The sequence below is a fragment of the Haematobia irritans genome, chromosome 4 (assembly GCF_050003625.1).
Source record: "Haematobia irritans isolate KBUSLIRL chromosome 4, ASM5000362v1, whole genome shotgun sequence".
Taxonomy (NCBI): domain Eukaryota; kingdom Metazoa; phylum Arthropoda; class Insecta; order Diptera; family Muscidae; genus Haematobia; species Haematobia irritans.
In genome coordinates this window covers 19,443,694-19,453,172 of record NC_134400.1, presented here as the reverse complement: position 1 = coordinate 19,453,172, position 9,479 = coordinate 19,443,694, and positions in this window count along the sequence as shown.

The window sequence follows — 9,479 nt, the reverse complement described above, 5'->3', positions numbered from 1 at the left end:
TGTCGCTTTATAAGGGGGCTATATACAATTACGAACCGATATGGACCAATTTTTGTGTGATTGGGAATAGGTTTATCTGGAGGCTATATATAACTATAGACCGATATGGACCAATTTTGGCATGGTTGTTAGCGGACATATACTAGCATAATGTAAAAATTTCAACCGAATCGGATGCATTTTGCTCCTCCAAGAGGGTCAAATCTGGGGATCGGTTTATATGGGGGCTTTATATAATTGGACTGATATGGAGGAATTTTTGCATGGTTTTTAAAGACTAAATACTTAGACCCCGTACCACATTTCAACCGGCTCCGATGAAATTTACTACTCCAAGAGGCTCCGTAGGTCAAATTTGAGGATCGCTTTATATGGGGACTATATACGATTATGAACCGATAAGGATAATTTTTTGCACGGTTGTTAGGGACCATATTCTAAATCCACGTACCAAATTTCAACCGGATCGGATGAGTTTTGCTCCTCCAATAGGCTCCGGAGGTAAAATCTGGGGATCGGTTTATATGGGGGGCTATATATAATTATGGACCGATGTGGTCCAATTTTTGCATGGTTGTTAGAGACCATATACTAACATCAAATTTCAGCCAGATCGGATGAAATTTGTTTCTCTTAGAGGATCCGCAAGCAAAATCTGGGCATCGGTTTATATGGGGGCTATATATAATTATGGACCGATGTGGACCAATTTGCATGGTTGTTAGAGCCCATATACTAACACCACGTACCAAATTTCAGCCAGATCGGATGAAATATGCTTATCTTAGAAGCTCCGCAAGCCGGTTAAGATTTAGATATAGCTCCCATATATATCTTTCCCTGGATTTTCACATATAATATCTAAAAAAGATTATATTTCATTTTTTTTTATTTAAAGAAAAATGTAATGTTTTGTTATAATATACGCTAGTACCGTAATAAATAAAATTTAAATACCCATATATTTTTACTTTTTCAAATTCTCTTATATTTTTTTTCTATGGAAAAATTTGCCAAAATTTTATTTCTATAGAAAATTTGTCTAAATTTTATTTCTATAGAAAATTTTGCCAAAATTTAATTTCTATAGAAAAATTTGCCAAAATTTTATTTCTATAGAAAATTTTGCCAAAATTTAATTTCCATAGAAAATTTTGCAAAATTTTATTTCTATAGAAAAATTTGTCTAAATTTTATTTCTATAGAAAATTTCGCCAAAATTTAATCTATAGAAACTTTTGCCAAAATTTAATTTCTATAGAAAAATTTTATTTCTATAGAAAAAATTGTCCAAATTTCATTTCTATAAAGAAAATTTTGTCAAAATTTTATTTCTATAGAAAATTTTGTCAAAATTTTATTTCTATGGAAAATTTTGCTAAAATTTTATTTCTATAGAAACTTTTGTCAAAATTTTATTTCTATAGAAAGTTATCGCAAGATTTTATTTAAAAATTACCGATTTGACGAAAATGGAACAAAATCAACCAAATTCCATTTGGTCCGACCATCGGACCAAATTTAAAATTAAATTTCCTGTAAGGAAAAATTTACATATCGGTAAGACTGTTTCATTATATTAATTGTTTACATTATTATCTCATAAGTAACACATGACAAAACTAATTTTTCGCCGGTTGTGTACATGTCATATGTCTGTTAGGAACCCTTTATTTCCTCTATTATAATTATTTTGAACCTCTACCCAATATGAAATGTCCAACATCATCCCTTTCCCATTATATATTTTAGTCACTCGAATGTACGGGACCATCAGCGATAGAAAAATCAGATGATTTTTTATTTAATTATCTGTATATATATTTTTTTATTAAACTTCGTTCAAAAAGTTAAATGAATCATCGTACATTGTTTTTCCCCGTCTTGGAAACCAAAGAACCATACACCTTATCTCTGGTTCGAGGTAATACGTAAGATGTGCTGTGCTGGATGGTTGTGGTGGATTGGAGAAACGTAAAAACCTTCGAGAAATATATGCGATTTATACATATGTATATACCTACAACATTGCGAGATGGGAAGAGAAAGTTTCGCACTTATCAGCGCAAAAAAGAGCCTTGCAATGTATATACATACACCCCCAGCCACCATACAAATAATTAAAATATTTATGCTGAATTCAAAAGATAAAATGTATCTTGTTTGTATTTTAAAATACCTATATATATATACATATATGTGTATATTTATATAGTAAATATTAATATTCTAAGGTACGTATAAAAAGGGTGGGCCAACCATAATGGAATGATTGTAGAGCGATTTTATTATCAAATCAATGATAATGGTCCTGGTTTCATACCATATGCCATACAGAGTGAGATACCACTTAGGGTAGTTTAGGTATGTATAGTGGCATTTCAGTATTATAGGCTCATTTCAGTTCATTGCATTATCACAGTGGTGAACTTATCTCTTATTACAGAGTGCCAATACCACTCAATAATACGGTTAGGTTATGTTGGATATAGTGGCAGCTTCTTAATTTAGGCTCAGTCAACCTATTCAGTCCATTGGGTTACAACAGTGGTAAACTTCTCTCTTATTACAGAGCGCCAAAATCTCCACAAAGATTTAAATTCGTCAGACTAAAGGCCGGTTACGTTAGGTACTTGTATAGTGACAGTTCGTTATGTTAGGTAAACTAAGATTGCTTTACTTTGAAACCACTCAGAGAAGCTTTGAAACAGCTTTGAAATGTGACCAGCATTACTGACTGCTTCAACATTTTGGTGTTTGATCGAAACTAGAATTGAACCAATAACCTTTTGTATGGCAGGCATGTTAAACATTGCGCCAAGGTGACCGGCACTACGAGGGCGGTTCGGAAACTTCTTAGCCTATCAATGAAAGAGAATAGTTAGTTTTTCAAAAATATTTTTATTTTTCAATATAATCTCCTGAAACTTCAATACACTTAGTCCAACGCTTTTCTAGCAATTCTATCCCTTGATTAAAATTGTTTTCCTCATGGTCTTCAAAATAGTGGTTTACAACTGTAATTGCATCTTCAATTGAGGTAAAACGCTTGCCAGCAAGGATTTTTTTTTAGATTTGAGAACAAGTAAAAGTCACTGGGAGCTAAATCAGGGGGCCAATCACGGCATTCGATATCGAAACTTTTGATCGAAATCTAAATTTTTGGGATCACGGGAGTCGATATCGAGTTTTTTTTTGATCGATAATTTTTTCGATTGGTAAATTGCAATCGTAAAACATTTTCACTTGTTTTTTCTATACCCTCCATCATAGGATGGGGGTATATTAACTTTGTCATTCCGTTTGTAACACATCGAAATATTGCTCTAAGACCCCATAAAGTATATATATTCTGGGTCGTGGTGAAATTCTGAGTCGATCTAAGCATGTCCGTCCGTCCGTCTGTTGAAATCACTCTAACTTCCGAACGAAACAAGCTATCGACTTGAAACTTGGCACAAGTAGTTGTTATCGATGTAGGTCGGATGGTATTGAAAATGGGCCATATCGGTCCACTTTTACGTATAGCCCCATATAAAGCATATTTCATCCGATCCGGCTGAAATTTGGTATATGGTGTTGGTATATGGTCTCTAACAACCATGCAAAAATTGGTCCACATCGGTCCATAATTATATATAGACTCCATATAAACCGATCTCCAGATTTGGCTTGCAAAGCCTCAAAGAGAAGCAAATTGCATCCGATCCGGCTGAAATTTGGTACATGATGTTGGTATATGGTCTCTAACAACCATGCAAAAATTGGTCCACATCGGGTCATAATTATATATAGACCCCATATAAACCGATCTCCAGATTTGGCTTGCGGAGCCTCAAAGAGAAGCAAATTTCATCCGATCCGGCTGAAATTTGGTACATGATGTTGGTATATGGTCTCTAACAACCATGCAAAAATTGGTCCACATCGGTCCATAATTATATATAGACCCCATATAAACCGATCTCCAGATTTGGCTTGCGGAGCCTCAAAGAGAAGCAAATTTCATCCGATCCGGCTGAAATCTGGTACATGGTATTGGTATATGGTCTCTAACAACCGTGCAAAAATTGGTCCACATCGGTCCATAATTTTATAGCTCCATATAAACCGATCCCCATATTTGGCTTGCGCAGCCTCAAAGAGAAGCAAATTGCATCCGATCCGGCTGAAATTTGGTACATGATGTTGGCATATGGTCTTTAACATCCATGCAAAAATTGGTCCATATCGGTCCATAATTATATATAGCCCCCATATAAAACGTTCTCCAGATTTGACCTCCGGAGCCTCTTGGAGGAGCAAAATTCATCCGATCCGGTTCAAATTAGGAACATGGTGTTAGTATATGGTCGCTAACAACCATACCAAACTTGGTCCAATCACACAAAAATTGGTCCATATCGGTTCATAATCATGTTTGCCTCTAGAGCCAAAAATAATCTACCAAAATTTTATTTGTATAGAAAATTTTGTCAAAATTTTATTTCTATAGACAATTTTGTCAAAATTTTATTTCTAGAGAAAATTTTGTTAAAAGTTTATTCGGTTCATAATAAAATTTTCATCATTGTCAAAATTTTATTTCTATAGAAAATTTTGTGAAAATTTTATTTCTATAGAAAATTTTGTTAAAATTTTATTTCTGTAGAAAATGTTGTCAAAATTTTATGTCTACTTTGTTAAACTGAATTATATACGTATTGGATCGATCTTTTTATACCCTCCACCATAGGATGGGGGTATATTAACTTTGTCATTCCGTTTGTAACACATCGAAATATTGCTCTAAGACCCCATAAAGTATATATATTCTGGGTCGTGGTGAAATTTTGAGTCGATCTAAGCATGTTCGTCCGTCCGTCCGTCTGTCCGGCTGTTCGTCCGTCTGTGGAAATCACGCTAACTTCCGAACGAAACAAGCTATCGACTTGAAACTTGGCACAAGTAGTTGTTATTGATGTAGGTCGGATGGTATTGAAAATGGGCCATATCGGACTACGTTTACGTATAGCCCCCATATAAACCGATCCCCAGATTTGACCTCCGAAGCCGCTTGGAGGGGCAAAATTCATCCGATCCGGTTGAAATTTGGTACGTGGTCTTAGTATACGGTCTCTAACAACCATGCAAAAACTGGTCCATATCGGTCCATAATTATATATAGCTCCCATATAAACCGATCTCCAGATTTGACCTCCGGAGCCTCTTGGAGGAGCAGAATTCATCCGATTCGGTTGAAATTTGATACGTGGTGTCAGCATATGGTCTCTAACATCCATGCAAAAATTGGTCCATATCGGTCCATAATTATATATAGCTCCCATATAAACCGATCCCCAGATTTGACCTCCGGAGCCTCTTGGAGGAGCAAAATTCATCCGATCTGGTTAAAATTTGATACGTGGTGGTAGTATATGATATTTAAAACCATGTGAGTAAAATTTGTGGATGACAGTCTTTCGTAGAAGTTTCTACGCAATCCATGGTGGAGGGTACATAAGATTCGGCCTGACCGAACTTACGGCCGTATATACTTGTTTTATTTAATATATACCACGTATGGATTTACATACAATTTAGAAGATGGTGTTAGGAGGTTTTAAGATACCTTGCCATCGGCAAGCGTTACCGCAACTTAAGTAATTCGATTGTGGATGGCAGTGTTTAGAAGAAGTTTCTACGCAATCCATGATGGAGGGTACATAAGCTTCGGCCTGGCCGAACTTACGGCCGTATATACTTGTTTTACATTGTTTTAGCCATATTATAGGAATAGTAAATATATTAATTTTAGTTCGAATTGTTGCTAATTTGTAGTAAATTTATATATAATGAACATAACAGGTTGGCTGATAAGTACCCGGTCTGACACATAGATGGCGTCGCTAGTATTAAATGCATATTATTTTTATATAGTTAGTACCAACCTTCAAATGATTCGTGTCAAAATTTGACGTCTGTAAGTCAATTAGTTTGTGAAATAGAGCGTCTTTTGTGAAGCAACTTTTGTTATTGTGAAAAAAAATGGAAAAAAGGAATTTCGTGTTTTGATAAAATACTGTTTTCTGAAGGGGAAAAATACGGTGGAAGCAAAAACTTGGCTTGATAATGAGTTTCGGGACTCTGCCCCAGGGAAATCAACAATAATTGATTTGCCTTTGAACTTTAGAGACAAATTGTAACAAATGGTAGAAAAGCTGTAACTATTATTAAAAAAATCTATATTGTTCAATTATTTATTCCAGCTTCCACTCTTTGAGGAACTCATGTTCTGAGCTGACCACGATCACAAATCTATTGATATAAATAGGCGCTATTTATACCACATAGATCAAATTAAATATTTTTTCTTGACAGAAATAAAAATATTTTAAACCGACAGAAATAAAAATATTTTAAACCGAAAAAATTAAAATTCATTTTTTGCACATCAGCTGATTGTTTTCTAGTGATATCGGCCTTTTATTACCGAGTATTGTAATTGGTACAAAAAGTAATCGTCGTCTCGCCGTCGCCACTTCACAGAAATACCAAATGAATGACGAGACGACTTAAAAGCGACAGACGACAAAAAGCGGCGGCGAGAGCGAGGGCGACTTCAGGAATAAGGGTGATGAATTTCTTGTCCCGATAAACCTTTTTTTATGTAAATATTTAATGACAGCACGCATTTCTAATTTTTTTGTAAAAAAAAGTTGCGGATGCGTCTTTTTTGAACACCTGTTTCTATATGAAGGAGTTTCCAGACCGAAACAAAATTTAACATGTGTTCATAACAGAGATGGACGTTTCCAAAACACTTAACTTTTTTTCTGTTTATACCGCGCTTTTTGTGCTAGGCTAAGAAGTTTCCGAACTGCCCTCGTATGTTCGATTTTGGCACTGAAATTTTAAAGGTTACTCTGATAAAATAATTTATTTTAATGCTGTTAATTTTACTCAATTGATGCGTACGATCTTTTTCACCATAACTAGGGTTTTTTTCTGGGAACGGGATGCCGAAAATTCTCGGGATTTTATATTATTTTCGATTCCACTTTCTTTGATATATATTTTATATAAAATGTTCTCAATATTCCAGAAAATGATTTTTAGTGCGATTTAGTCTATGCCAATTGGAATATATAAAATAATTTAATTGTTTTGGGTATTTTAGTTTAAGGTGGGTATTAAGTTCGAAGATCTGTTAATGCAAATACATTTGTAACTTTTTTTTTGGCAAATTTTATTATAACTTGATGGGCTATTAATAATTTTATTTTCTTTAAACTGAATTATTAAAGGAAAGTAACCGTGAAAAAAATGGTTATTTTATCGCGGTAATGCGAACTGGCATTTAGATAAAAGAAACTATGAAATAAAATAATTTAAGTAATAGTTTTCAATTACTTTCAAACTTGTATTTTATTTAAAGGAAAGTTTATCTTTTTAAATAATGATCGCGATATTTCTACGAACCGTCATTTCGAATAACAACAAAAAAAATGTTATTCATAACAGCAAAAATGTTTGCTAAAACAGCAGTTTTTGTCTGTTGAAAAACGTAAAACACCCAATAAAGTTGTTTCAACACACATCCGCAAACATGTATCTCTGCTGAAATAGCAAACAAATTCTGCTGAATTAGCAAACGTGTTTACTAAAATTTTTTGAAATACGTCTCTGCTGAAATATCACACTGCATTAGTTGCAATAGCAGACATTTTTGGTCCTGGCAGTATGGGAATTTTCCCTCAAATTGAGGATATCTTTTCGTAAATGGGGACGAAATTTTTGAGTTGGCGACTTGGGGATTTGATGGGAAATTTCCATAAATTTTGGGATTTTTTAGAAATCGGTACGATATAATAAATCAGGTCTACATGAAATTCTTCTTTTTTATACATTATTGAAAAAGAAGCACAGTGAATCGTCAAAATTTAGAAGAGAGAACTATGCTCCTTTTTATTAAACGGCATGTAAAAGAATTCAAATGGAGAATTTGGACTAGAATCGGACAAAGGACTTTGTTGTGGTGGCCTAAGTCAGGGAAAAATACAACTCTACCCATTGCAATAACCTTCAAACTCGACTTCACAATAAATCTGTTTTAGTTCCCAACGACACAATAGTAAAATCAGCTAAGAAAAGAGTCTATTATGAAACAATGAAATTTCTACACAGAAAAAAAATTTCACGAAAATTTTTCCAATTAAAGTATTAATTGATTTAAAAAAAAAAAATATTCAATTAAAAATGTAAATGATTCAACAAATTATTTAATTGAAATCAAAACCAAACATTTATAGTATCAATTATTTTTTTAATTGACTTTCAATTAATTTTTTAATTGATCTATCATTTCTGTGATTGAATCAGAAATTTTTTTTTTGTGTGTATAAAGAATATGTAGCCTAAAGCGGGTTTGATCCATATTGAATCAAAAGATATTTTCTGATTCAATCACGAAATTAACTGATCCAATTAATTTTTTAAAATTGAAGTGTTTTCAATCACAAAAATGATAGTATCCATTAAAAACTTAATTGTAAGTCAATTAAAAAATTAATTGATCCAATTAAAAAATTATTATATACTATTAATTTTTGTTTCAATTTATTATTTGTTGAATCAATTAAACTTTTAATTGAATATTTTTTTTAAAACTCAATTAAGACTTTAATTGGAAAAATTTTCGTGATTTTTTTTCTGTGTGGTAGTCGCTGTTCTTTAACTAAAGTATTTAAGCAAACTTCCTACTAAGCAACGACCAGGATAATACAATGATGGTAATTACAGATGATCACGAGTATTAAAAATATATGACAACATGTGAAAATTTTCAGCTACACTTTGAAGCATGTACAGTGAGCGTCAAAATAAAGTTTTCAAAGTGTTTGTTTTATAAAAGTATTTTGCTGTATTAAGTGTTTATTTTTGATTTTTTATTTAAAGTTGAAACTAAAAAAAGACTTTAATGAAATCCTAAATATAAAGGCTAAAATAAAAAGTATTTTGAAACAAATTATTATGTCCACTTTATTAAGATGCTCACTGTATATCAATATGATTGATCATGTAAATCGAGAAGTGTTAGCATATTATGTTATGGATTATGTTTTTTTTTTTACTTGTGAGGTGCAATGATTAATTGTTTTATTTATCTTTAATTAATTTATTATCAGTGTTTTGATATATTTCCAACCAATATCGACAGAACACAACCAAATGAGTCATTCCAATAGATATGGTTATTTCAAACAAATTATGGTCAGCTTTTTATGCATACAAAATGTTTTTATTGATTTTTTTGTATGGTCATCGAGAACAATGTGCGATGGAAACATTGTAAAATAATCTTGGAAAATTCCTGGAAACTTTGTTTTATTTTATTATTATTATTATTATTACGCAACCTACATTTTTTGCATGCGCAATTTACACACATATTAAGGATAAATTTCTTTAAAATAATGACATTATAATCAAAAGAAAGT